This window comes from Mustela putorius, unplaced genomic scaffold (genome assembly GCF_011764305.1).
Source record: "Mustela putorius furo isolate JIRA1106 unplaced genomic scaffold, ASM1176430v1.1 tig00003896_pilon_pilon_pilon, whole genome shotgun sequence".
Taxonomy (NCBI): Eukaryota; Metazoa; Chordata; class Mammalia; order Carnivora; family Mustelidae; genus Mustela; species Mustela putorius.
The window spans coordinates 9,644,466-9,671,331 of NW_025422045.1; the positions used below are offsets into that span (position 1 = coordinate 9,644,466).

At 52.6% G+C, this 26,866-nt stretch overlaps 1 protein-coding gene across 4 annotated transcripts in view; it reads right to left on the reverse strand.

The window, feature by feature from the left end:
* MEGF11 (multiple EGF like domains 11) overlaps window positions 1-26,866 on the reverse strand; it is a 222,819-nt gene that overhangs the window by 177,367 nt on the left and 18,586 nt on the right. The window lies entirely within an intron of this gene.

Here is a 26,866-nt window from a genome sequence, read left to right on the forward strand (position 1 = left end):
AAGAAGCACAGGAACAGACAGTGAAAACCAACCATCTGGTCAAAGAGCATAAACCACTTCGTAATGATCCCCTGGGGCCCCAGGGATGTTCAGAATGCATCACTGGCTTTGGGGAAAATCAAGCTACTCCTGACCCGCGTCATTTAATTAACTCTGAAATGGATCCAACAAGAGTGTGCTTCACTCCAGCCTCATTTCCTAAAAGGAAACCCAAGCCCGAGAAAGGGCAGTCTTAGCTTTTCAAGAACATTCTCTCCAAGATTCAACACTTGGAGACCTTCCCCAAACCCCAGCCCCAAACCCACACTCCTGCTCTCTTTCCCATGAGCTCAGGAAGTGTGTCATGTCCACCTTTTGCTTTTCCCCAGTTTCTTTCTACAAAGGCCCCCAAATTTATCAGGTTGCCTGTAAAGAACAGTTCCTCTCGTGCTTCCTCCACCTTCCTGCCCTCCTCCCCAAATGCCCCTATTTTGGGGCTTTCAAATGTCAGCAAATCTGCAAAGTACACAAACGCTGAGGAAAAAGCAACAGCTAATTATAAGAAAGTAATTAAGAGAGACATCTACGATGATGATAATTGTAATTAGAAAGTGCCTGGCAATTTCTTATCACGCAGTCAAATGATGCAGCCTCCTCAGCCGGGAGGCAGCAAGAGCAAACTTTCCATCTACTTCCTCCAGTGCCGAGAAGGCTTATTGGCAGCAGTTTGAGAAAGGGGGATTATTTCTCTCTTCCTTTGACATCTGCACGTTCTCAAGGTCGTCCTTTGCTCCTGAGAGATCTGCCCCACCATCTAATCCATCAGTGAAGGATTACAGAAAACCCCCATTTTGCCACCCAGGCCAATTTTGTAAGCTCGGGAAATCAGCAGCTCCCATCGACCCTGTCAATTTCTTAGACGGGATCTGGATGAAGCGCTTTTTTCTGACAAGCAATGAGAGACCTTCTCTCCGCCTGGAACTGGCCTGGGCTACGGGAAACAGGCGGCTCCCAGTGCTGAGTCCTGAGGGGCAACCAGTGACCTCCAAATACCCACTCTACTGCCATGTCCATTACCTGGCCTGAATGCCCACTGAGAGGCCACAGTCAGGTTAGACAACAAAGTCCATTTTATGGTTGGTGTGATGCTGATGCTGAAGCCGTTGCCTTCGCTTTGCCCAAGCCCCCGTGCAAAGGCATCCAGGAGAGCCATTTCAGATGCCCCACTGGTAAGTGGTTGGGAGTCAGCCTGGCCTCAGGTTGGGGGATCTATTGGGGGAAGGCCCTAGCACCCGTGTCCCCAGAGTGCTCTCAGGGAAGGTTCTGGTCTGTGAAGTTTTCCACTGCCTTGGAGGTCCGGGGAATGGCGGGGGCCTATCAGCTAACCTATTTCTTGCTGGGGAACTGGGTTGGCCTCTGGCTCCAGTGACCAGCTCCACTTAGAGCCACAGTGAGCTGCTGGTAAGACCTTGTCTGACCACTCCTGCTTCCCAGGCTCTCCCTGCTCCACTGGACGTTCCAAACAAACTCAAATGGGTCAGTGTGCCCAGGACACACTGGACACCAGATGTCTATCCCCGGGCTCCCTATCAGAGGCCAGCACCTCAGCCTGGCCATCTCCAAGCCTTGGCTGCTTCTCTCCCTTATCTGCACCCCCACGGGCTGAGTTCCCCATGTGCTCCCCGGCTAGGTCCCTCCCATCCGCTTGTCAGAGTAGCTCAAGACACCCCTGCTGCTATCTGATGGCACAGAGAGACCTCTTGAGCCCTGGGGGCTCTGTTGGAGAATGGTGAGGTAGACAGTGAACAATGAACCTGCTAGCTATCAGGGCTGGAAGAGAACTCAGAGAAAACCATGTCCAACCCCTTCATTTTATGCATGGAAAAACGGAGGCCCAAGTGTTTGTGATGTCGTGGACAGTGTGTGGTCTCTTGGCCAAGAAGGAGGGAGCTTGGAGATGAGCCTCCTGAAGGAAAAGGGAGGGGAGAGATGTCCAAGACCACAGATCTTCTGCTCTCACCCAACTGGATGCCTTCTCCTGCCCCAACAAGTCAGGGGCTGGGAGAGCCAGCCCAGGGGGACAGCACAGAGACTGCTGGTGACCCCCCAGGAGGGTAAGAGCAGAAGGCAGAAAGCAGAGAAGCTGTTTTAACACACTGGATGTCCTGCAGGGGGCTCAGAGCAGCTCAAGGGAGGAGGGAGGAAGGATGAAGGACCCTGCCAACCCTTGCCTCTCCCTGGTCCTTCTCACCCTAGGGACCTGCCCATAGGCCTATCTCCTGCACCCCTGGAGGGGCAGGGCCTTCGGGTACTCTGGAGAAGCTCCGCACCATCTTTTCCCTTGGTCTCTGCCCCAAACCAGGGTCCCCTAGGACAATCTGTCAAGCAGCTCCCTGCAGGTCAACTCTGTTGTATCCAGCATGCTGACTCCCAGTGACCGATGTGTGGAGACGAGCTGTCCCACAAACCCTGGGCCTGGCTCTGGGGATGATGTTGCTCTCCCCACGGTCCCTCCAGACCTTGTTATCTGCCCCCCCCCCATCGCCCTGGGATTATGCCTGGGCTATTTGCTTGTCAAAACCTCAATCCATTCATATTTTATAGGTGTTGTTTAGGCAGTGTTGTTTGAAGCATGAAATATTGATAGCAAACATCCAAGGCTCCAATGGCCGGATTTGGCAACTGGGCCACCACATGCTTATACTCCTGGTGCTATGAGGAAATTCTCCCGAGGAGGCATGGAGGAGAGACCCACACCCCTCCCTGGGGCTGGGGTTCCTGATTCCTAAGCCAGACCCTGCACTAGCCCAACAGTGGGTAGTCCCTCTGCAGGGACAGAGCAGCCCTCCTAAACTGTACAGGCCTCCTAAGTTCTTTCTGACGCCAACCCCACAAAAGGGGTTGAGTTAGGGTTCTGCCACCCCAGCCCCTCTCTTCCCCGACTCCTGTAACTCTCAACAGGGGCATTTTGTTGAGTCCCTCTTCCCACTGCTGTCCCCCCATTTGCTGTTGGGGACAGGGAATCAGAAGCTGCCTCTGACACCACACCACGTGACTGAGGGCCAGCCACCTCCCCTCTCCCAGACCCACTAAGAAAGTCAAACCTCTGCTCTCTCAGCTTCCCACCACCGACCTGCCTGCTTCAGTCCCGCTTCCAACATCTGGGAGCTGGAGGCGTCTTTCATGAGAAGCAGCACAGCAAAGACTATACCAGAAAGCTGGGTCTGGACCAAGGGATGCCACTTAGTAGCTCTAGACCTCGGGCAAGTTCACACCATCTCCGTGTCAGTCCCCATCTGTTCAGTGGGGGACAGTGATAGGACGGGCCTATCACTGGGGACACTCAAGCCAAACACAGAGAATTGACAAATGCTATAGGGGAGGGGTTGGCAGGCAAACCGGCTCTTTTTTTTTTTTAAGATTTTATTTATTTATTTGACAGAGAACACAAGTAGGCAGAGAGGCAGGCAGAGAGAGAGAGGAGGAAGCAGGCTCCCTGCTGAGCCAAGAGCCCGATTCGGGACTCGATCCCAGGACCCTGAGATCATGACCTGAGCTGAAGGCAGCAGCTTAACCCACTGAGCCACCCAGGCACCCAGCAAACCGGCTCTAGAGCCAAACCCCACCAGCTGCCTGCGTCGGCAAATAAAGGTCTGTGGGGAGGGGGCCCTTCTGCTCTAGGGATTCCTGGTCTGGCGGGAAATCAGACTATGGGACTTCAAAGGTCCCTCCTCCCCTTCTATTCTTCTATCATTTCCTCACTCCCAGGTATAATCCAAAGATGAAACAAAACCCCAGATGTGCTGAGGAAACACCTGTTGATACCCAGCCTCCTTTCTAAAGCAGTACTCTGCATTCATGCAAAGCCACAAGGGGCCATCAAGCTGGGACGCGTTCCCTGCAGCAGCCACAAATGCTCAGCTGGCCCTTTATTTTAGTCTTTCTGTCCTCCGGGGCCTGGGGACAAGGACTACAGGGGATTTAGTGACCCCTCCTATGGCAGCCGGTGGTCTTGCTCAGGTAGACACTAGTCACAGCGGTGAGAAAAAGCCAAGTGATGAGTCCTTTCTCTTTGCTGGGCATTGGCTTCTTGTGGCGCCCTTTCACCCTTGAGGCAGGCACAATTACTCTCTTTATGGCTGGGAATCAACGCAGGAAGGCCTAAAGAACCCGTGCAAATGCCCAGAGCTATGTGCGAGATCAGTATTTCTCAACCTTGTTTTCACCATCAACCCCTCAATCTCTGGAAACTACTTCAGACATTTTTTCTTAATCACTCCTCCCAGGAAATTTTGACACCACAGGTATACACAGAATATTTACACAGACATACAGTGTATTTCTACTTCCTGTACAAACAGTTCAAGAATGAATTCTCTCCCCCTGAGAATGCAGAGTCGCCATCTGGCCCTCCGGACCCTTCTGCGTCCGGAGAAGCAGACCTCCATGGACTGCGTTAATGGGCTTCCTTGCCCTCTGACTTCTGGATGGGTTTGGCCAATGGGAAATACCAGCAGAAGCCGGGAGGGCAAGGGGTTGGCAGTAGTGGTGGTCTTCTGCCCTACAGCTCAGGTGTCGGCAGGGGGGTGGGGGAGACCCTTCTTCCAGCCCAAGCGTGGAGTGGCCCTCCTTGCTTACTAGCCCCAAATCCTATACCATTTCCTATGGGTTGCCTTATCCCCTCCCCTGCCTTTAGAAATACAATCCCTGCCCCCTGAAAATAGAGCATTCCTAAGAAACCTTTCATGAGCCACAATGGCATGAGGCAAAAAAGCAATTACCATTAATTTATATGAAAAAATTTTGACCCAAAAAATCACCTCTTGGGCTTTTCTGATACCTTATGCCACCTCTTGCCAACAGACACACAAAATGAAATTGAGATAAAGCACAGATGCTCAGACACAATTCAAAGCTATGCAGGCGTGCCGCTGAGATGCTAAATGGAGTTCCTGCGGAAGGCGCTTGGGGCACCACTCGGACTCCTCGGGGTGCACGCTGACTTTATAACTACTTGCCACAAAACCAACACTGAGCACTATTTTCACTCTCACCATTTTTCATAAAAGTAAAACTCCTCTCTGGATTTCTTTCCGTTAGCAAAAACAGGTCCTACGGTAAAAGTGTTTGGTGAAAGGAAAACAGCATAAGGCGAACTTTTGATAAGCGGGGGATGCCTCAATCATTCAAGCAAACTCTCCCCTGGGGATCACGTCTTCTGTTCCTCGCCAGGACCTTAACTGACCTAGGGGCCGCCAGGACCTTAACTGACCTAGGGGCCGAGACAAGGCTTAAGCCCACAACTTTGTGATGCTAACAGGCTCCTCCCCACGTGTCACCACCCCCCACCCTGACCCCCAGTTGAGATAAGGGAGTTCCAGCACCAGATCAGTCATGGGTTTGCCAACCCTGCTCCCTCCTCTGGGTCTCAGTTTCTCTGTCAGTGAAATGGAGGGGTTGAAGGACATGATCCAAATGTTCCTTCCAGCTCTGGGAGTCTTGGGCACCACTGCAGCAGCAACCGGCTTCTGGGCTTACTGATTTATATACCAAGGTGGAGAAGAAGCCATTCCACAGATGCGCAGGAACCGAGCGTGCCACATGTGTTCTGAGATATAGGTGTGAGCCTAGAGCAGCAGTTCTGGGCCAGGGATGAGCCCTGATAAGCAGCCCAAGACCCAACACAGGCATTTTGGCATTAAGTTAAGGGGTCTAGGTCAGACTTGGGGTCTCCTCCACAAGAAAACCGCCAAGACAGCACTGGCCCTCCCCTGACCAAGGCGCCCTGTCTGCTGTCCCTCTCTCACAGTGAGCCCTCTGCATCCATTCTAACTCCTATTAGCATTCCACCCAAGATGACCCAGAAGTCCCTGAGGCATTCATGGTAATATTTTGCCTGGCGGTTTTGAAATGGTCTTACTAGTTAATGGAACTATAAAAATTACTTACATGAAAAGGTCAAGATAAATAAAGACAACTTCCATGCTCCCCAGCCAACGAGGCTGATGCCCAGCTAAGACGAAAGAAGACTAGGGAGACAGGGAAAGGAGGTGGTGGCCTCCCAGAATTCTGCAGCATATGGCTTCTCCAGCTTCCCCAACCCAGTGTCCCTGGTGCCCCCAGGCACATTGATCAGTCCTCCATTAGCATTCTTGGCAGTAGCCACAGATCCGGCTGTCATCTGATTCTGCTTGAAAATAAAACAACCTACATCCAAGTGGGTCCAAGTGCCAATTCCAAAGTGACACACTTAGCGTGAGTGATTCTGCCACACCCAAGGTCATGTAGCATGTGGCGGAGGTTGGGGAGAGGGGACAGGTGCTCAGTCGGGGAGTCACAGAACAATTCGTCAGATGTGGATTACTCATTCCTTTACAACTACCACCCCCGAGTCCGCTGCATGGCCACGAAGGGCCAAAACAGCTGGCCCTCCCTCTCAGCACATCTTGAGCTGGCTTTGAATTGCTGTGGACACATCTGGCTCCAGGACATAAACAGTCAATCAGAACAAAAGAAAGGAGGAGCTTCACCTGCAGAGCTGATGAGACGGAAGGACGCTGGGAGCCAAGAGCTCTTCTTATCTAGAGCCTATAGGCCTGTAGGTCCCCCTTCTTCCCGCTGGTAGGGGGAGGGATGGGCACCAAGAAGGCTCACACAAGACCGGGACAGGTAACCAGGGGTTTGCTGCCCCCATCCAATCTGCCAAGCTGGCCCATGGCCACTCATCTTCATCTGGTAGTGCCTTTTCTGAGTTTTATTCTTTGACAGCTAAAAGCCTGGGTCCCTGTTCCAGTACTTGTTAGCTGCATGTCTGTAAGCAACAAAACTTGTCCTCAGTTTCCCCATCTGTAAAATTGCAGTTATTGCAAAGAATAAACAAGTTGATTCATGCGAAGCACCTAGAAGCAGAGGTCCGTTATAATTGTTGCTGGTTGTTTTTGTTTTTATGCTGCTGTTATTAACACTCCTCTTCCCAGGGCTGCCTGCAGGAGCTGGGATGCCACAGCTCCAAAGCATTCTGAGGTTCATTTCCCGCTCAAAGGATGAGAGAAAGGCCAGGAGGAGACCTGCAGAGGCTTCTTCATTCGCTGAGGCAGGGAGGGGGATGTAGCACTGGGAAGCCTGGAAGCGTGGACACTAGGTCCAGGCATGTGGAGGACCCATGGTCCAGGCTTAGCTCACTGGTGAATTAGAATGGTAATTTCAGAGAAGAAAAGCCGGGAACAAAAGGAGGCCACAGTCTGGCTGCCAGGCCCTTTCTCTCCTGAAAGACTGTTGGTCATACTTCCAGGGGGGAATGTGAACTTGGGTGAGGCCAAGAGTTCTCCCTGTTCCTGGGCCCTCTCTGCGCATTCATGCGAGCACCCACGCACACATGCATTCACTTGACAAGTGTTTAGCCAGCATGTGCTGTGTGCTGGGCCCCCTGGGTGGGGATTACACAGAGGAGTCCAAAATGCAAAAATGGCCAGTCCCTGCCACTATCTGGAGTTCCAGGCAGTGAATATTCTTCCTGCCTGCTCTTAAACCCTTGGGAGGCAGGGTGGCCTCTCAGGGAGTTGTTAACAGAAGGACTGCACTCGAATTCCCACAGGGGCTAAGACTGGGAGGAGAGCAGAGAATGGACTTGGCAGCCATGGTGTCTGGATTCAAAACCTGGTTCTGCCACTTCCCGGTTGTGACCTTGAGTAAGTTACTTTAGTTCTCTGGGCCTCAGTTTTCTCATCCTTGAAATGGGGACAGTGGTCCTCTACCTTAAATTTGGTTGCAAAGTCAAACCATCAAATACGAGTAAACTGCTTAGAACACTGCCTGGCACCTAGGGACCAAGCAATTATTTTTTTTGAGGTTGTCTATCCCATGCCCCTACTGCTGAGTGGTCACTGACTCCAGAAGCAGTTATTAAGCACCTATCCTGTGCTAGACACTGCGCTAGGTGCTGGGAATGCCATCGGCCAGTCAGCCACAGTCCCCACTTTCACAGAGCAATACTGGGAGAGGCCGGCAACAGCTGAGTGCATGGACAAGCAGGGAGGTAGGTGGCCGAGTACGGGGGCGGGGGGTGGTTGGGGAGGATAGGCAAGCAAGTGGGCCAGGAAGCAAGGGCATTAAAACGTCCCTGCTGCTGGGGTGCTGGGGTGGCACAGTCAGTTGAGCCTCGGACTATTGGTTTGGGCTCAGGTCATGATCTCAGGGTCATGAGAGGGAGCCTTGCATTGGGCTCCCCACTTAGCGCAGGGCCTGCTTGTGACTCTCCCTCCCTCTCCCTCTGCCCCCCATGAAATAACTAAATTAAAACAAAAATAAAAGGTGTTTGGTGCTGAAATCACAGCCAGTTCAGAGCGCAGGATGGGCTATAAGAGAAGGAAGGCAACTCTGTATGCTGGCGGACAGGGGAATGGCTTCACAGAGAAGGGGATGTTTGACTTGACCTTCATTCCTAATGCATTTCTAAAGCACCCACCATGTGCCAGGTACGGTATCAGCCTTCCCCTCTCCCACAGACTGGAATTTTGCTCCTTAGGGTTTTCTGCTAGAAGGAAACTTCCTTTACCTTCCTCCTTCCCCCTCTCACCTGTCCAGCCACGGCACTCCCTCCTGCCCTCTCCTCCTCGGCACATAGAACTTCTGGCTGTGAATGAGTCTCAACTTTCCCCACCCTGGGCCTCCACAGAGCCTGGAACTCCATCTGCAACTCAGCTCTCCAGCTCCCTTACCACTTCTGCTTACCCTTCACATAACTTGGATGCCACTTCCTGTAGGAAGCTTTCCCTGACCGCACTGTCCATCTCCCTACCCTCAGGCTCGGTTGGTTCCCTCCCTGCTCCTAAGCATGTGGCTTGCCCTATAGGGTACAGAACAGACTACTCTATGCCACTTATCTACCTCCCATAAACTTCACGAAGCAAAGAATGGGCATCTGTTGTTCATTGTATGTCCCTTACCTACCATAGTGCCTGGCCTGTGATAGGTGCTCAAAAAATAAAGCTGAATGAATATGTGTCTGGGTCTACAAAGGCTCTCGCTCCTTTCCCTTCATTCTGAGCCCACCAGTCGCCAATGTGGGCCACACCAGTCCACCTGGGTCAAATACGTAACTCCGCTCAGAGACATCTCCTGGTGTCAGAGTAAAATCCTCTTTAGAAAAATTCCAATAATACTCCAGCTAATAGACAAGAACCGCACAGCCAAACCCAACAAGAAGGATTTCAGTCTGGGGTTTGGGCCTCCCACTTCTAGCCTGGAGCTCAAAGGGGGCATCAATTATCAAACACCAGTGTCAGATCAGCAGACTCTGCTGGGCACCTTTCTTGCATCTCTACCAATCATTCCAAGACATGAGCCTGCCTCTCGAGGCTTGCCTCAACATGGCTTAACTATTAATAATGGTTTATCAATTAAAATTGCCAACTTGTTAGGATGTCCCTAAGGGGTCTCCATGTAGAGCAACCATGTCCAACCAGTGGGCCAGACAAAAGCCCCAGTGTTGCAGTCAATTTCCTTAATCCATCCCCCGGGCCCCGGAGCTGCCGGTGGGCATGCCTGGTACACTGGGCCCTCCTCGCTTTGTAAGGATTTTCCTGGCTGAGCTGTTCAAACCACCAATGCCGCATTCCTGCGAGGAGCAACAGCTTTTCAACTTGTTAATGATGTGGGAGCATACGGCCTGAGTCAGCAACCCCCAGCACACAACCCAAGAAAATCTTTTTCTGGGTCTTTTTTTTTGCCATTTGACAGATGCCAGGCTTTCTCTAGAAAGACACATTCCAACTGATTGATTTTTTTTTTCTTTGGGAAATTGATCCTCATCACCTACAAGGAAAGCAAAACATGAAGCTTGTCGAGTATTTTTTTTTTTTTTAGTGCTTTGATTTAAAAACCAGTCCCCTGGTTCTGTCTTGCAACTTGCCTTTCCTGAAGGAGCTAGCCCCTTCTCCTGGCCACACATGACAGAGGCCCAAAGGAGGGGGCCCTGGGAAGCTGGGAAGAGGGATGGCAGAGAGACCCCAGGCAGAGGGACGTGATTAAGCACATGGGCTGAATTCAGCTTGGACAAACTTGGGTTCGAGTCCTGTCTTCCACTCAGCTAGTTCTGTGCTCTTGAGTCAAGTGAAATGGCCTAACACTGCAAAGCCCTGGGTTCTTTATCTGTGAAACAGGGCCAACAGCATTGCCTAAATAAAGGGTGCTATGGGCAGGGGGCTAGCTAAAATAACTGAGCGGTTGACAGGGGGTTTCAGTGAGGGCCCCGTAAGTCCCAACTCTTACTATCATAATTGGTTTGAGAGGAGGCTGCCCACACAGGACACCAGGAAGTGCTGAACTCAGGGACTTCGGCAGACACTCAGAATCACAGCGTCTCAGAGCAGAAGGGGCCCAGTAATTAGAGTCCCCACTTCTACCACCTCGCCTAGAGCTTAGAGCCCCTCTCCTACATCCTGTGCCAAACCAATCCTCTACTAGCCAGGAAAGCAGTCACTCTGCCCCAAACTCATTCAATTGCATCCACACCCTCAGGTGAGAAAGGCTCTCTTCAACCTCCGGGCCTTTGCACATGCTGTATTTCTTCCTGGAGCCACTCCTCCCCTTCCTCTTTGCCTGGCTCTCCTTTAAAGGTGCCTACTTTAGGAAACCATCCCTAGCCACCCTTGATAGATGAGGTGCTCCCAATACATGCTCCCCTAGCACCTGCCTTTCTTCATCAAAGCACAGGTCACATGCCCCTGTCTGTTTTGTTGACTATGTCCTGCACTGGCCCAGGAGTTTCTGAAAGCAAGTCCTCAGGGCCCAGCATGGGGCAGAAGCTCAATATATACCTGATGAAACTACGACTGAACGAATCAATGAAGCCCCTTCCATTTAGGAACAGCTCTGATCACTAGAAAGCTTTTTGCTTCACTGAGCTGAGACCTGCCTCCTCAGAGCTTGCCCAACTGCCGTCTTGCCCTTTCCTGTCCCCCAACCCACGTCTCCTCCTGATTCCACATAACAAGCCTTCGGGGAGCTTTTCTCTATTGGAAAGGAAACAGAAGCAGATTGGAAACAGAGTAAAAGGACCCCACAGCTTCTGGGAGGCATATGGCTGGGACCGAAGGTGCTGCCCATGGAGAAGTGTCCTTCCTTCCGTCAAAGTTAGTCTTTTGTTCTGGTCTGCAGCCAGGCGGAGGTCACCGAGGAGCATGATGAGCCCCACCCAAAGTATATGAGCTGTCACTGCCCCACACCCCCAGCAGTGAGCAGCCCGCCATCCTGCTGGGTTTAAATCTCATTTCTATTGAGAAGCTAAATCAAGAGCTACTTAGCACCACTGATTTAGGGCTTTAATAAAAATAATGCAAAGTGAATAGGAAAGGCAGCCATGAAGGTCACCATCAGCAGCTGCCCCCCTCTGCACTCTTGCCTTCTCCGCCTGCCTCTTTGCCCAGCCCGAAGACCCCTAAATTCCCCGGCAGTCCCACAAAGGGGAGTTGGTGTTTTTATAAGTCAGTCCCCTTCACATTCATACCCTTTTACCGCCCAGGCTCTATTTGTTTCTCATTGGGCTATTTAGGAACTTCCCGCCACCTCAGAACCTCAACAGTTCTCTAAAAAGACCCTGGCCTGAGAGTCTAGAGTTTTCTGCCTGTGCCCCAGCTCCCCCGTGGGGACCACTCACAGCCTCTGCAGAAACACTGTGGGTGGTGAGGGGACGAGGCAGAGGCCCAAAGCCTGCACCACCTGAGGTCCCCTGATCGAGGATTTTGCAGTCCTCTCCCGCTCAGGTTCAGAGACCTTGATTTCCATCCACTCCGTCCCCCACCCCCGCCACCCACCGACCCAACCACCCCTGACCTTGGGCCAAGCCCAGAGTGTTTCCTTACATTCCAAATAACACTATTTGAACATTTAATGCTTTAGTAATTAGGGGGAAATGTTATTTTTAAATGACCTTTTTATTTTTAAAATCACTATGGCCATCCCTACAGCTTCCTGGTGGCAAAACCAGGCTTCAAGCAGAGGACTCTGCAGGCCCAGAACCAGCACTCCTCTCCCCGCTCTTCCGTACAGCCTCCCGAACAGACCCAAGCCTGCAGGCAGTAGGGTAAAGGAAAGATGTTGCCTATGGGCCAGGTGAGCAGGGAAGGCTTCCCAGAGGAGCAGAAAACCTCCCAGTTGGGAGGCATGAAGCAGTTTACCTGGGCAGATGGAGGTCTTGGAAGCCAGCCCTAACCAGCCTTCTCCTCAGGCTCCAGCTGCCAGAGCGGGGTCTACAGCCTCTCACTGCCCCAGGACAGGACTTGTCACCACTCTGGCCCTGGTGACTTGGGTGGAAGAAAGAAACACCCCATGACCCTCCCTGGATCACTCTGCAGGACACCCCTGCCCTTCACCTCATCCTCACTTCCCGCCCCCTCCCACTGCCCTGCCCTGCCCTGTCCTGCAATAGCTTTCAGCTGTGCAGAAAAACAGTGGAGTGGAGAACAGGCAGGGACTCTGTTCGCCCCTAAATATTTCACCCATGGGCCTGTCTCTGCATCTCTGGGAGAAAGCAACATCTCCACACCCTTGCACCTAAGAAAGTGACAAACACGAGAATCGTTTCCTGCAGCACTGGCCAGGAGAGCCAAACCTTGGAAATAACCAAAACGTCCATCCACAAGCAAAGGGGCAAAGAAAGGAGGGTACAGCCATGCACGGAATACTGTGCAGCCAAGAAAAAAGGAACCAGCCGCTCTTCCTGGACTGCGAACATCCACTAGAGCCAAAGGAAAAAGCAGTAAAGGTAGAGCAGGGTTTAGAAGATGCTGCCTTTGGTGGAAAAATGAACATGCACTGGACAAGAGTGCACACGTCTGTTTCCTCTACTGTGCACAAAACAGCACTAGGGAGATGGACAAAAACCAGTGACCATGGTCTCCTCTGGGAGGGGCACGTGGCAGAAAGGCTTTAAGAGGGCATCCCCTTTCTGGTGGTTGAATATCGAACTGGGTGAGGGTACTGTCTGCAGAGAAAATAAATATCACTTAAACTGTAAAAAATAAAGCACACTATGCAGAAGGCTTCTGTTAACATACAGAAGAATCCTCCACCAGAGGAAACACAGCATCACATGCACTCGTCCTCAGGGAGGGTGCCAGCCACCACCATGGGCCGGAGGGGGTGGGACTTGGAGCCCACGACAGTAAGTTTTGCAAAAGGTTTGAGTCATGGGGCCGAGCAATGCATGCAGGTCGGTTCTCCTGCTGAATTAGGGCCTGGAAGTCACCTCTCCGACAATGACCATGGGGAACCATGTTGCCCCCAGCCTGGACAACAGCAAGTTCCCCAGGGCCCCTGCCGTGCCTGGGAAGGGGGTAGCGGGCAGCAAGGGCTGCCACCGGCCTCAGCACAACACTGTGAGACCCAATAAAATCCAATCGTCCAGATTCCCGAGGTGGTGGTTCCTCCTCTATCACGCAGAGAGCAGTATTGATTCTTTCAAATAAGACCCTGGTTCTCCCTCGTTCCCACTTTTATCAGCCTGCCTTCTTGTCCCCTCCTCCGCCCTCCTTCCTCTTTGTGTTCTCTCCTGCTCTCCCACCCCTCTCCTTCCTCCCTCACCCTGCTGGCTCCACTTTCCTTCTTCGTTAGCTCAGCAATTCGGGGCCCTGCTCACAAGTTGCCTTCTTCCCTTCCTCTTCAGGGATGGTCTGCTGTCCACACCCAGTCTCTCTGGCCCTTGGTGGGGGGGTGGGTTGGAGCAAAAGGAGGGAGGAGGCGGGGTGGGGAGCAGGGGCTGCACCCTGGCCCGGCTGGTCCTGTCCTTTGAGGTCCGCGCCCCCCACCCTAGGGGGTAGCAGGCAGCAAGGGGAAGGTTCCCACCCTAGGGGAACCTGCAGGAAGGAGGCTAATGGGCACCCTACCCAGCTGGTGGGCACCAGCTCTCAAGAGAAAGCTGCATTCCAGCAGAGTTGCGTGTTGAGAACACACGAGCATCTCGTTCCCCTCCTTCTCTGCATTCCCCACACTAGCACGAGCTCCCCCTTGGAATGCTGGACTGTCCTTCCCCTGTTGCTGCCCATCCACCTCTCTTCCCTTTTCTCTAGGGTTCAGGCCATGCCCTTGCCCTTGAGGCGTCTGGCCCTGAACCCCCACTGGCAGGGAGGTGGCACGCTCTACTCTGTATCACAGTTCTGGGGACACGATCTCAGACTCCTTCTAGGTCAGAACGGGTCTCCTTTATCTGCGCCCTGCTATCTCCCCCAACCCTGACCCATTATCTAGCAGAGTATACTGAGGAAGGCAATGTAGCAGATATTCGCAGAAACAAAGGAAAAAGGGCAGAAAGAAGAAATGGAAGAAAGAGAAAATGGATTTCGGCCTCTGACTTTTCCCAGCATGTAATAGTTTCTAAAGCCCAACAACGTTTGCCATTCCAACTGCTTTCACAACTCCCCTAAATTGGCCAGACAGGTCTGTTACCATACTCACTTTACAGATGGGGACAAAGAAGATCAAAGACATGAAGGTACTTGCCCAATGTCACCCACAGCAGAGATGGCGGGGAGCCTCCATCTCCCGGCTCCACCCCACCCCCGCGCCACCCCACCCCCACCCCAACCAGCCTCTCTTCACCTGGAGCGTTCCCTTGGCCTGTCTCCTGGAGGGCTGGCATGATTAAACATCACCTCTCATGGAGGGCTCACCTTGCAAGCTTAGCTATCAGCTGATCCTACCTGATCCTCCTTCCAGAACACAGACAAAGCCCAGAGCCTAGGTCACACTCTGTGGCCGGGGGATGCTTGCTGGAGGTTAAGAGTTGTAAGGCATGCCTTACTCAAGGCCTGGTGGCAAGGAGCTGTGTTGGGAAGGGGGCCAGGAGCCCCTGCCTCACATGGTGCGGCATGAGTCACATTGCTCCTGCTTCCCCTTGTGCCGGAGAACACAGGCTTCAAGAAACCAGAAAGCCTGAAGAGGCAGGGCACTTGTTTTCCCCTGGGGGCAGAAAAGTACAGGAAAAGTAACCACTCAGTCTTTGAACACATAAATAATGCTTCTACCCCCTGTCCCACAGCACCTACTTACAGAGGGCATGAACAGCACCCACTCGAGAAAACATTTTAGCAAAACAACAAGAGGCAAGATCAGGCCCAGAGTGGTGGTGTGTGGGTTGCCATGGAGTCTGACAAGCCTTCAGAAGGTGGTGATCAGGGCCGACACCCACGTGCTTCTGTGGCTCCCTGCACACGTGTGTGGACACACAGTCGCCAGCCCCTGCTCCCTGTTCCTCCAGGCCCCTGACAAAGGCCTCCCAGAAGGAGACCAGGTAAGTGCTTCTCTAGGCCCCAAATTTCTCATCTGGAGAAGGAGGAGGAGGAGGACACCTTCCTTGCTGCAAAATACACACGACAGCAAGGGCTCTGCAGAAAACATAAGGTGTGGAAGAATCGCTCAAGTGTGGACCCTAGAGCTGGGCTTCCTGTGTTCGAATTTCCATTCCACCACTTACTAGCTAGTTACTAGGGCAACTCACTTAACGGTTGGCTGCCTTGTTTCCCCTCATGTCTGCAAGAACAAGCAGCTGGCAGGCACCACAGGTAAAGGCGGCCTTGGCCTTGGCACAGGGAGAAACAAAGAGGGTGGAAGACAGCCTGAGGGCAGGTGTCCGTTACCAGAGCAACTCACGTCTTCCTAGCACGTTAACAGTGTGCCAAGACCCTTCTTTCCCACAAACTTGCTTTCCCACTCCCCACCCTATTTGCAGCTCATAGCCAGGGCTCTCTGTCAGTGTCCACGGAGGAGGCCCCAAATGCCTCACAGGAGGCAGGGGACACCATAAATTCATGGAAGAGTCCTAGCCAGAACTGGATCCAGGAAAGTCTGCTTTAGCTGGGCACTGTGTACCAGAGAGCCCTGGAAAAGAAACATCTAGACAGGGAGCCAGAGGTGCAAGGGGCATCGCCCACCCCACAACAGGAGTCCTGTGCCCACAAAGGGAAGAGGGAAGCCCTGCCAGGCCACACAAGGCCTGCCTCTTCTCTTCCGCCCTCCACCAAGTTCTGGTTTCTTAGGTGCGTAAATCTCGACCCCACCTCATGGTCTTTACCACGCGGTTCGCCCAGCCAAGAGCTCCTGCCCCAACCCCAGGCTTCACTCCTCAGCCTGAAGATCTCCATCCCAGCCCTTTTCCCTGATGTCCCCGTCCTCCCATGTGAAGGAGGGGTCTCTACTAGTGGCTCTCAGCATCCCATGTTCTTCCCCTTCGTGGCACCCACTGAAAATGGAATCCTCCATTTATCTGGGGAGCAACTGCTGAAAGCCTGTCTCTTTCTAAGCTATTAGCTTCCTGGGGTTAAACACAGCATCTCTTTTGTTGACCCCTGAACCTCTATCCCTGGCCCCAGCGTGGAGTGCAATAAGCACGCAATACACACTGCCTGAATAAAAAGTAAATGAACACATTATGTAGCCACTGGAGTAGGCACTCAACAAACGTGTGCCACCTTTTGTTGGAAAAGGTGTTGTAATTACTGCCATAAGGACACTACCAAAATAAACACTCTTCTTGTCCTGCCCCCATTCCAGGCCTCCATGGTATTAGATGTAAATAACACCTTGCATTTGTGCATAACAAAATACAACTCTAATTCCTGTTAGATGCCACACCTTAACCTTGCAAGGGAGGTAGGCCAATGCTGCTATCCTCATGACGGTGTCCAGGGGGGCTAAGTGATTTCCCTGGCTTCACAAAGAGCTTAATGGAAGTACGGAGAGCAAAGCAGGGCTGTCACTTCTGCTCTGATCAAGCCAGACCTGCAGCCCTTCTCACATTCAAGAGGAGAGTGGAGAAGTCTTCAAAGGATGCCTTGCTGTGTTGTGAGTTCCCTGAGTGAACGACCATTTTTGTTTTATTAATCCCTGTCTCTCCATCACAAAGCCCAAAGCATGGCCCATTAGAGGTACTTGAAAATAAATTGCTCAATCAAAAAATGTTTTACCTAGAAAAAGAACATGGGAAAAAGGGGGTAAAAGAGAGAGGAGACAGTTTCTTAAACATCTAAAAAGTTGTTATATGGAAGAAAGAGACTTGCTCTGGGACCAAATGAATACTTTTCTTCCACTGAAAGTAGTCCAATCCCACGTGGGCTTGCTGAGGAAAGAATGAGTTCTCGGTCAGCGAAGGTAATCAAACGGAGCCAGAACCACCATCTCTGGCCATAATAGCAGCAGGGTTTCCATGTTACACAGAACCCTGGGGCTCTATTTACATATTGAGAGTATGCATGATGAACCTGAGGCTCAGGCAGATTAGCAGCCAGCCATGTCCAGGATCAATGGTCTGCAGGGTTCCATGAAATTCCGAAAACACAACTCCCTGATCTCAGAATAGAAGGGAATCAGGATCCACCCTGTGTCCAGATTCACAGTCCCCAGCTCCAGGACATGAAGCCTGGGGTTCTGAGCTGGTGGGTCTCACAGCTTGGCTTCAAGCCTCAGCTACCCCATTTCATCGAAGATTAGAAAAACAAAACTCCTCCCTAGTGTGTGTTCCCAATGCCCACGGTCCCCTTGGTGCATCTCCCCCGCCTTCTACCACCGGAGCACAATCTCACTCACACACAACCCCTGAAAGTCCTCCCTGAGAACCACCCCCCCAGCACGAAGGCACCCTTGCATGTGGAGAACAAGGTGCAGCTTGACCCAAAGACAAAGGGGAAGGGAGACAGCCATCTCAGGACCGAGTGCCAGTTCTTGGCTGCCTCAGAAGGTCACTGGACGCAGCTGTCACCTGCAGGCCTCCCTCCTCAGTGGGTGTAACTAGAGGAGGACTCTCAAGTGACCTCCACACAAGGAAAAAGGAGGTGCATGACGGAGGAGGGGTTGGGGGAAGCTAAGCAGGAAGGTTCTCACTTCCGGCCTCCTTTGCTTTACTGATTGATGGCCATTGTCACACCAACATCAGAACAACAGGCCCAGTAGGCTTAGAGCTGCTTGCCATTCCTGGGACCAGGTCTCATTGTCTCTGGGGAGGGGGAACCAGAAAGGTGGTCCCTAAAGGCTGGGATTAGCCCTTCTGCTGCCGGAGATCAGAGATCCATGAGTAAGCAACCCCCCCCCGCCCCGCCCACCGCTGACCCAGCCTCTTGGGGGAGAGGCAATTTTGATTTCCCCAAAGTCCCCTCCTGACAGACACTGAAATGGTCAACCTTCCAATTGCCCGTTAGCTCCAGAGAGACACCAAAATATTCAGACCCAAACCGTGCCTTGCAGGCCTTCCAGGCAACCTCCCCAAGTGGGGGGTTGAGGGGTCAAGAGAGGAGAACAGGAGACAAGGACATAATGCATGCAAAGCTCCCCAAGTTAAACAGCGGGGCAGCCAGAGCCTGCCCTGGGCCTCTGAAGAGAGCACAGTCTTCTGGCTGGGGAGACGGCGGGACCTTAAGCCCATGTCCCATCCCCACAGGCCAGAGAATGAGGGAAGCAGAGGGGACCACAGGCCATGTTCCCTCCCTGAGGGGATGCCTGGCAGGGCACTAGGGCAGTCAGAGAAAGGCCGACCCACTTAGATCAGCTGTGAGGTCTTGACTGTGGAATGTCAAGTTGGGGTATCCTCTTAAGAGGCAGGTGGGGATCAGGATAGGGACAGAGCTGGCTTCAGATCGAGTTTTAAAGGGGAGAGGGTGCTATTATCCTCCACCAAGGTCTCCTCTCCGCTATTGCCCATACTAACCTCTCTCCATCCTGGGGGAGCATGGAGGTTAATATATCCCCTCCTCAGGGAAAAGGGCTACATTGTAGCAGGAACCTTCTGGAGACCAGAAAATCACGCACGAAACTCTAACATGAAAAGTCCTGGCTCATCAGTGGGAGAGATACTGAGAAGCCCCAAGACAGAGCAGTCTGCATGACGCCTTTGTCCTACGATGCACGCCCTCCACGAACACCAATTTGCTAGACCTGCCTCTGTCAAGGTCTGGGTCAGTCTCTAGGAAAGAGCCCTGGCTTTGGAGTCAGATGGACCCCAAGTTGGAGTCTTCTCTTCCCAGTCCCAGCTCAAGGACCTCTGGCCAGTTACTTGGCCTCTCAGCACTTCTGCTTCCTCCTCTGTGAACTGGGATGGCACAGCCCACCACAACCCTTGCCAGGAGATCGGAGGAGCACCTGTCACGGGGCTGGCATGCCATGGACCCCACACGTGGCTCTCCTTCTGCCCCACTGGATAGGCTGCTCGTGCCAAAGAAGAGAGCTATCATTTGGAATGAGAACACACCAGACTGTATTCATCATTCCAACCAGCTGGGGAGCTGGGGACAGGAGAGGGCCACTTTGGGGGAAGGATGGTAATGGTTCCAGCCAACCAGAATTCTCTCATCACCTTTCACTCTCCCAGAGGGAGCCTTCCCAGGTTGAGTTTTCTTCTGTGGGCAGGAGAGGCAGCTCTGGCCCTTTTTAACCTAGCACGGATCATAGAGCAGAGAAAATACAACAGCCCCACACCACTAAAAACTCTTCAACTAGATTTTTCCCAGCCCTGCCAAAGAGGCGAGTGGCGGCCTCAGTTAAAGGAATGACATGGATATTTCCTGGAGGAAGTGGAAGACCCAGCTGTCCAGGGAAAGTGGTAGACATCCCAGGGGAGCCAGCCGGGTACAGGCCCAGGGACAGGCCCTGGCCAGGGCAGCGCAGCAAGGGGGCAGCTGCAGACTGGGGGTTACTGGGGATGGCTAGCCATGCAGTAGGCCCGCACGCTGAGCACGGGGACGGTCCATCGCTCTCCATCGTCCCCCTGCTTGACTGCTGGGTTGGTGGGCTGCCGAGACATATGTGGGAGAATTACAAGTCTCATAATTCGCCCAGATGGTGGAAGCTCCCGAATGGTTCCTTCTCAGGGGACAGCTGTTCCACCGCTGGGCCATATGGCTCCCCTTGCTCTGCACCCTGCTCCGGGAAATGAACCACTTTGCACAGGCAGCTTCCCGATCTTAGAAGCGCCTCTTGTTCTGAGCAGGTAATTAAGACCTCCAGCTGAGGCGTCCATGTTGCTCCACGTGCGGTTTGTACACATGTCAGAGCAGCGTTTTAAAGCTCCATCAAGGTAAATACGGGTGGGTGAGGCCTGCCAGCTTTGTCTTCTGCTCAAAGGAGACCCTGCTATCACAGACTCAGTGAGAGAAAGAGAGCGCACGCGCGAGGCCGCCCGGAACTCGGTTTGCCATTCTCTGCACACGGTGAGCCCTCCCCAGACCCAGCCATGCCCCGGAGTTCTGGGCTGCCAGTGACCTTCAGAGGTCACACTGTCCACCCCTGATGGAGGCTCGTTTCAGCAGACAGGAGGAGACAGACACATCAACAAAGACCTGTAAGACTAGCTGGTGATTTAGAAATGCACCGAGCCCCTAGGAAAATAAAGGGCACTGCCAGACACAGATGCTTGGACCCCCTCTCTGGGCCACCTGCACACAGCACCCCAGCTCCCCGGGAATGCAGACATGGACTTCCCGTCTTCGTGACAATCTGCGCAGCGCCCTGGAGCCAGTAGGCCAAGATTGGGGCTCAGCATGTACAAAGCTGATGCATACCAGGAGCCAGGTAAAGTTTATTTGATCTTCTTTCTGACAATTTCAGCCATTTTCATGAGGAAGTCCGGGGAAGGGCCCATATGCCCCCCACCTCCCAACCCTATGCTTACACACGCAGGGCTTCTTCCCAGATCTGAAACCTGGGATGCCTTAGGCCCTCAGCCTAGCAGGGAAGGTCTCTCTGCATTATCCTGCCATACTAGATAACAAGAGCTCTTATTAAACACTTACTGTGTGCCAAGCCTGGTTCTAAGCATTCCACATGAACTTACTAAACCTAATCCTCTTAAGCCTAACTGGAATGTACTGTTACCACCCTATTACACAGATAAGAAAACTGAGGCAAAGAGAGGATACATGGCAGAATCCCTTAGACAAGGCTTCATCACAGAGGAAAACAGGAAACATAGAACTAAGCAGGACAGATAGCCAGCTCAGCTAAATACTACCTGCTCTCAACCTCCAGAGATACCAGAAGCTTCCAGAGGTGGCCTTGGAGCAGCCAAGCCTGCAGACCACCGGCTGAATGGTTAGGAGCATGGGACCCACACCAGATACCTGGGTTTGGCTTCTGGCCATATTGCCTCATTGCTGGGCATCCTTGGGAAAGTTAGGCAACCATTCTGAGCCTCTGTTTCCTCCTCCACAAACCTGAGAATATGACTAGTCGCTACTTCATCAGGGTGTTGTGGGGATTGAGTTAATAATACAGAAGTGAGGCCTGGCATAGAGTCGGTGCCATGTAAGCATTAGCTAGGAAGATGATCAAGCAGCAGGAAGAGAAGAGGTAGGGGAGGAGAAGATGGTTATTCCCACTGCCTGACCTGTTAGGGGTCTGTCCCTAACGGGGCTCACAATGACAAAGCCCCATCCCTTGCAGGACAGGCTTGATGCTCCCACTTTTGGACACAAGAGGAAGTCTGCACAGGGAATGAGGAGGGAATGAAGTATCTTGGGCAACTCAGTGAGTGGAAGAGCCTGAGCCGAGGGCTCTGCTACTGAGCCCAAGTACTAATGACAGGTCACCCCTGCCCTGGCCAGGACTGGGGCTCCACACTTTTAAATGTGAGGTTCCTCAACACCAGTCAGTGGAAACCAGCTCACCACTTACTGGCTGTCAGCCCTTGTGCAAAACATTTACATTCTTGGGCTTTCCGTGTCCAAGAGAGGAACAGCTCCTAGGAAGTCATCTTGAGGATAAAATGAGATGAATTATGTGACAGGCTGACACCAAAAAATAAGCCCCCCCCCCCCAGGGATTCTCGATGCACCCCTTGTGAAGGCGAATGCCCACCAAAGGAGGTCGTTATGGAGGACGTGTTCCAAACGGGCCCAATGAGCCCAAACAAGGCTCTCCACCTAGTCTGGGGTCACTGGGAGCCTCTCCTTCCCCTCTCCCACTCCCCCTGGTAGTTAGATCTTCAGGAGAAACTGTGAAGGCCTGTGTCCGCCCTGAAAGGTCCTGCCCTCAGGAAGCTTCGGGGACGTCTCAGCCGCATGGAACTTGTCACAGTCAGCCCAGCAATACCTATGTCCACCCCCTTTCAACTTTCCAGAGATCTCCCTGACTCTGATCTCATGTTGCCTGTTTGGTTCTCCTTCCAGTTGCTTGTTTCCATTTCAAGCTATTACCTCAGTCCTAGGTCTCTTGTTGGTGATGGGAAAACCCTCCGCCCCACCATCTCCATCACTGGAACTCGCACTGCACAGAAGCTCAGAGCCTATAGATCTTCTGACCAATTCCCCACAAGGAAGCACAGTAAGAGGATGGCCGAGTGGGTGAGGAGAACTCTGTCTCTGGAAGCCAGGTAGGGGCTCGCATTTGACAGCACCGCAGCGGCCTCAAGCCCCAGGGGGGTAGCTCCATGCTCGAGGCAAAAGCCCAGTGCCCCAAGCCAGCGCCGGGGAGGGTTCTCCGAACGACAAATGCTACCTTGTGCCCCAGGACCAGGGAGGCCCTCCAACCCAAACCAACCCATCAGGCACCAGATGGCATTTGACTCAGGGGCTGAAGACCTCATCTCGATGCACACCAGCAACCAGCAGCCCCAAGCCTGGGTCTTGCCTCTGGGGTTTCAAGCAGAGAGGCAATTAAAAAAGGAGAATCAGTAAAAGACTAAAGCAGCCACAAAGCCACAAAGTCTGTCCCAGGGCTTGTGCCTGCCCGACGGGATCGAGTCCGGAGCTCAGAAAAGGGAAAAGCAAGACCAGGAGGAGAAGAACCGCAGACGGCAGAGGGAAAGGAAGCCCTCTCGCCCTCCTTCCCACCCTAGAACCAACTCAGCTGGCAATGCTTTAAATAAGTCCATTGTGCAAAAACAAGATTAAAAGGGACAGGCAGAACAAAGCATCACTCTCCCTAACAAAGGCCCCTCCACTTAGTAAATTAGGAGCTCTTTCCACCTGACACACTTTTAAAGGGAAATCTTCAATTACCACAGGCTGGCGGGGCACGGCAACAAAAGGTCTGTCCGGTGACTTTATTCCCAAAGCCCAGAGCAGGCATTGAAATGGTTTTATGTAATAGAGATACTAATCTAGTCCATATAATTTTGAGAATCCTTTATGGTGGGCTGAAGGGCGTCTGAGCCCTGCGGCTGTTTCAGAGAGATTTTCTGCAGCTTATGCATTTACCTTGCCAAAAGCTTAGCTGAGCAAACAAACAGTCTTCTAAATCACACTCGCGGCTGATTTACTATCAAGCCTCTGCAGTTTGTTTGGTGATGGAACCTTGTGGACACACAGAGGCCAAGGCCTTGGTCCTTCCACCTGACCAGGCCAATGGGATGGGGGCTGCCTTTAAATTGGGGTCCCCCTGGCTCCCAGATTTGAGACTTTCCCTCTCCTTGCCTTCGCTCAGCCAAGGATAAAAGGGGCCGGAGGGGCGGCTCCTTGCCCCACAGAGGGTGGCAGAAGGCCTCCCTGACTTTTGCCCTTGGCTCCAGGTCTGCTCCATCCCGGAAGGCGACTGATGACGTCATTTGCTCCCCCCTCTCCCCCATCCAGAGCAAAGACACAATTCTGGCTCCCTTGGTGACAATTCAGTACCACTGGCTGCTTGGAAAGGAGAAAGCGAAAGGGGAAAACAGGATGGGGAAGGTGACTCTCAGAAGGACTGGGGGAGACGTGGACACACACACTCCCTAAACACAGGAGCTTGCGGCTCTATGCCCGGCAAGCGGGCTACAGGGCCCTTTTTGTTGGCAGACTTGCCGCATACACACACAGCAAGTCTGTATGCTGAGAACACACGTGTGCACACCTGACGCGTGGGGTGGGGAGCCCGTCACACATGAAAAACCCAGTACTCACAAATACACCAGTGCGTATGTAAGAGTCAAAGCCAACACTGTCACAACTCCTACCATGTATTCACTTATTTAATGCTCACAGCAACCCTGTGAAGAAAGGTAACATTGCTACGCCACGTTACAATTGAGTAAACTGAGGCACAGAGATGCTAAGTAATTCACTCCCCTTCTAGGATCTGTGTTCTTGACCTGTACACTGTCTGGCACGACATGCCACACAGACACTCCCTTTTTTTTCTTTTTTTAAAAGATTTTTAAGTCATCTCTGTACCCAATGTGGGGCTCAAACTTACGACCTCAAGATCCAGAGTCAAGATCAGGAGTCCCAGCCAGGCACCCCGGGACACCACTTTCGTGGGCTGGGAGTAGCCTCCACACGTGCGCACACAGCCAGATACTCAAGCATCCGTATATCATGGGTGGTCCAGACCTATCACATCTTCAGATTCAGGCCAGGACTTAGACTGGGGAGAAGGGCAGTAAATATTAAAACAACTAAATACTTCTGCTCTAGTTGGTGCTGCCACCCCTGCCCCTTCCCCAGTCTCCCACCTACCCATAATCAGGCACCTATACTGTTAACCCCCAGCACCCCAACAGGCCTCTATAGCCCTAATTCCATTCTTTTTTTTTTTTTTTTTTTTTAATTTGACAGGCAGAGATCACAAGTAGGCAGAGAGGCAGGCAGAGAGAGAGGAGGAAGCAGGCTCCCTGCTGAGCAGAGAGCCCATGCGGGGCTCGATCTCAGGACCCTGAGATCATGACCTGAGCCGAAGGCAGACACTTAATCCACTGAGCCACCCAGGCACCCCAGCCCTAATTCCATTCTAACCTATCGGTAGAAGTGCCAAACATGTCTTTAAATATTTTCATTCTTATCCCCAGGTATGGACAAGGCAGGGGCAGTGGGATGGGTGCCTACAACAAGGCAAGGGGCTTGGGCTCTTGAGCCTTCCATGAGTCTTGGTCAATGCCCACCGAGAATGGTATGAGCTGGTTCCCATGCCCAGCTGGTCCCCACCCCATCCACTTGATGGGCAGCTGATCAAGGCTCTTCAAAGACAAGAGTACTGAATGGACACTGAGAGCCATGGGAGACTCTGATGTGTCATTTTCACCTTCACTGAAGCCACTCAGCTTCCCTTAATCAAAGAGCAAACAGTAGGGGAGACTTGGGGCCTGGCCTGTCTGTCATCCACAAAATCCCATTAAGGGCCACTTTTTGAAACCTCTGTGCTACAAAGACCTGGAGGGAAGGAGGAGCTTCACAAACCAAGAAGCATTGCCTGGGAATTTTGCTTCCTCGTGTCTTGGAAGCTCACCTCCAACCCACAGAGTTAGCCTCCTAGGATCTGAGACAGTGGGCTAAGTCCCTGCAGAGCCTCAGAGCAGGGTCCCCAGGCTCTTTGCACACATGGGTGACACTGGGTGCAGACATCAGAATTTGGGGGCTCTGTGGACCCAAGGGGGAGGGGGGAAATGGGGACAAGGACCCTAACTGGGGCAAGCCACCCTCTACTCTGGGATCTCAGGTTCCCACCCAGAGACTACTCCTTCGGATATCCTTTCAGGGTCCTCAGGAAAAGCCAACCCACATGGCATTCTTCTAGTGAACAAGGCACTATGGAAAGCATGTGTCCCTGCTGGGCCCTGTGCTGGGTGCTAGGGACACAGGGGTCCCACAGCCATGGCTTTCAGGCTGTCCAGGGAGAGAGAGAATAAGTAAGGGCAGTTAGGGGGTAAACAGGGCTGAGATCAGGACTGGGAGGGGAGAGGGAGATGTGTGGTGGAGACCCCCAGAGACCACTCAGCTCTGCACTGAGTCTCCAAGAGCTTCTACAGAAAGCAGGACCAAGGGGTTCCGGGAGCAGGGGCAGCTGGTACAAAGTCCCAGAGGGAGACAGCATGCAGAATTCAAGAGCCTGGCTGGAGGGGCGCCTGGGTGGCTCAGTGGGTTAAGCCGCTGCCTTCGGCTCAGGTCATGATCTCAGGGTCCTGGGATCGAGTCCCGCATCGGGCTCTCTGCTCGGCAGGGAGCCTGCTTCCTTCCCTTCCTCTCTCTCTGCCTGCCTCTCTGCCTACTTGTGATCCCTCGCTGTCAAATAAATAAATAAAATCTTTAAAAAAAAAAAAGAGCCTGGCTGGGGCAGAAAGGATCAGAAACCACAATGAGACCTCAGGGAAGCAAGGTACAGAATGCTGCAGTGGGGGGCACAGGAAGGAAGGATCAGAACTCTGGGAGGGGGCAGGGGAATGCACTGGTGGTACCTGATCACTATTTTCTGAGCCCCTACTCTGCATGGTACACTGTGAGCCATCGTAGCCCACATAACATGTGGTGTGTTTACGAAAGGGGAGCTCCTGCCCATGGGAGCTTAGAGTTCATGTGTTCATTCAATCATTCTTCATTTATTGAACACCTACTATATGCCAGGTACTGCTATAAGAGTAGAGATTTCAACTAGGAACAAATCAACGTCCTTTGTTCCTTACTGAGCACATTATCTAACTGGGGAGACAAAAAATACGCAAGGTCTACATCTCTGTTTCAGGCAGCAACAGCACTAATTAACAAAACGGGATGGGGGGGTACAGAAAGATGGTTGGTGGGACTGCTATTTCAGAGAGGGTGGTCAGGAAAGACTCTGATAATACAACCTTTGAGAAGAGGATGGAGTGAAAGAAGGGAGAGAGCCACGGGGCTATCTGGGGGAAAAACACTCCCGCAGAGGGGATAGTGCTCAGGGTTTCCTGGGTGCTGCGGTGAGGCACACCCAGGACAGCAAGGAGGCCAGCATGGTGGAGGCAGGGAGGGAGGGAAGAAGGAGATGGATGGAAGTCAGCTGGGGCCAGCCGCCGTGAGAACATCAGAGAAGCAGCCAACCCCAACAAGGGCCAGAAATCAGAGCTGGCATCCCATAGATACTAATGGAATTCAGAAGACAGAAACTGGGGCCCTGGACACCCAGGAAGAGGACTTTAGATAAACGTCCAGCGGCTCTGCTGCTAATCGAGGCTTCCCCTCGGAGGCTGCCC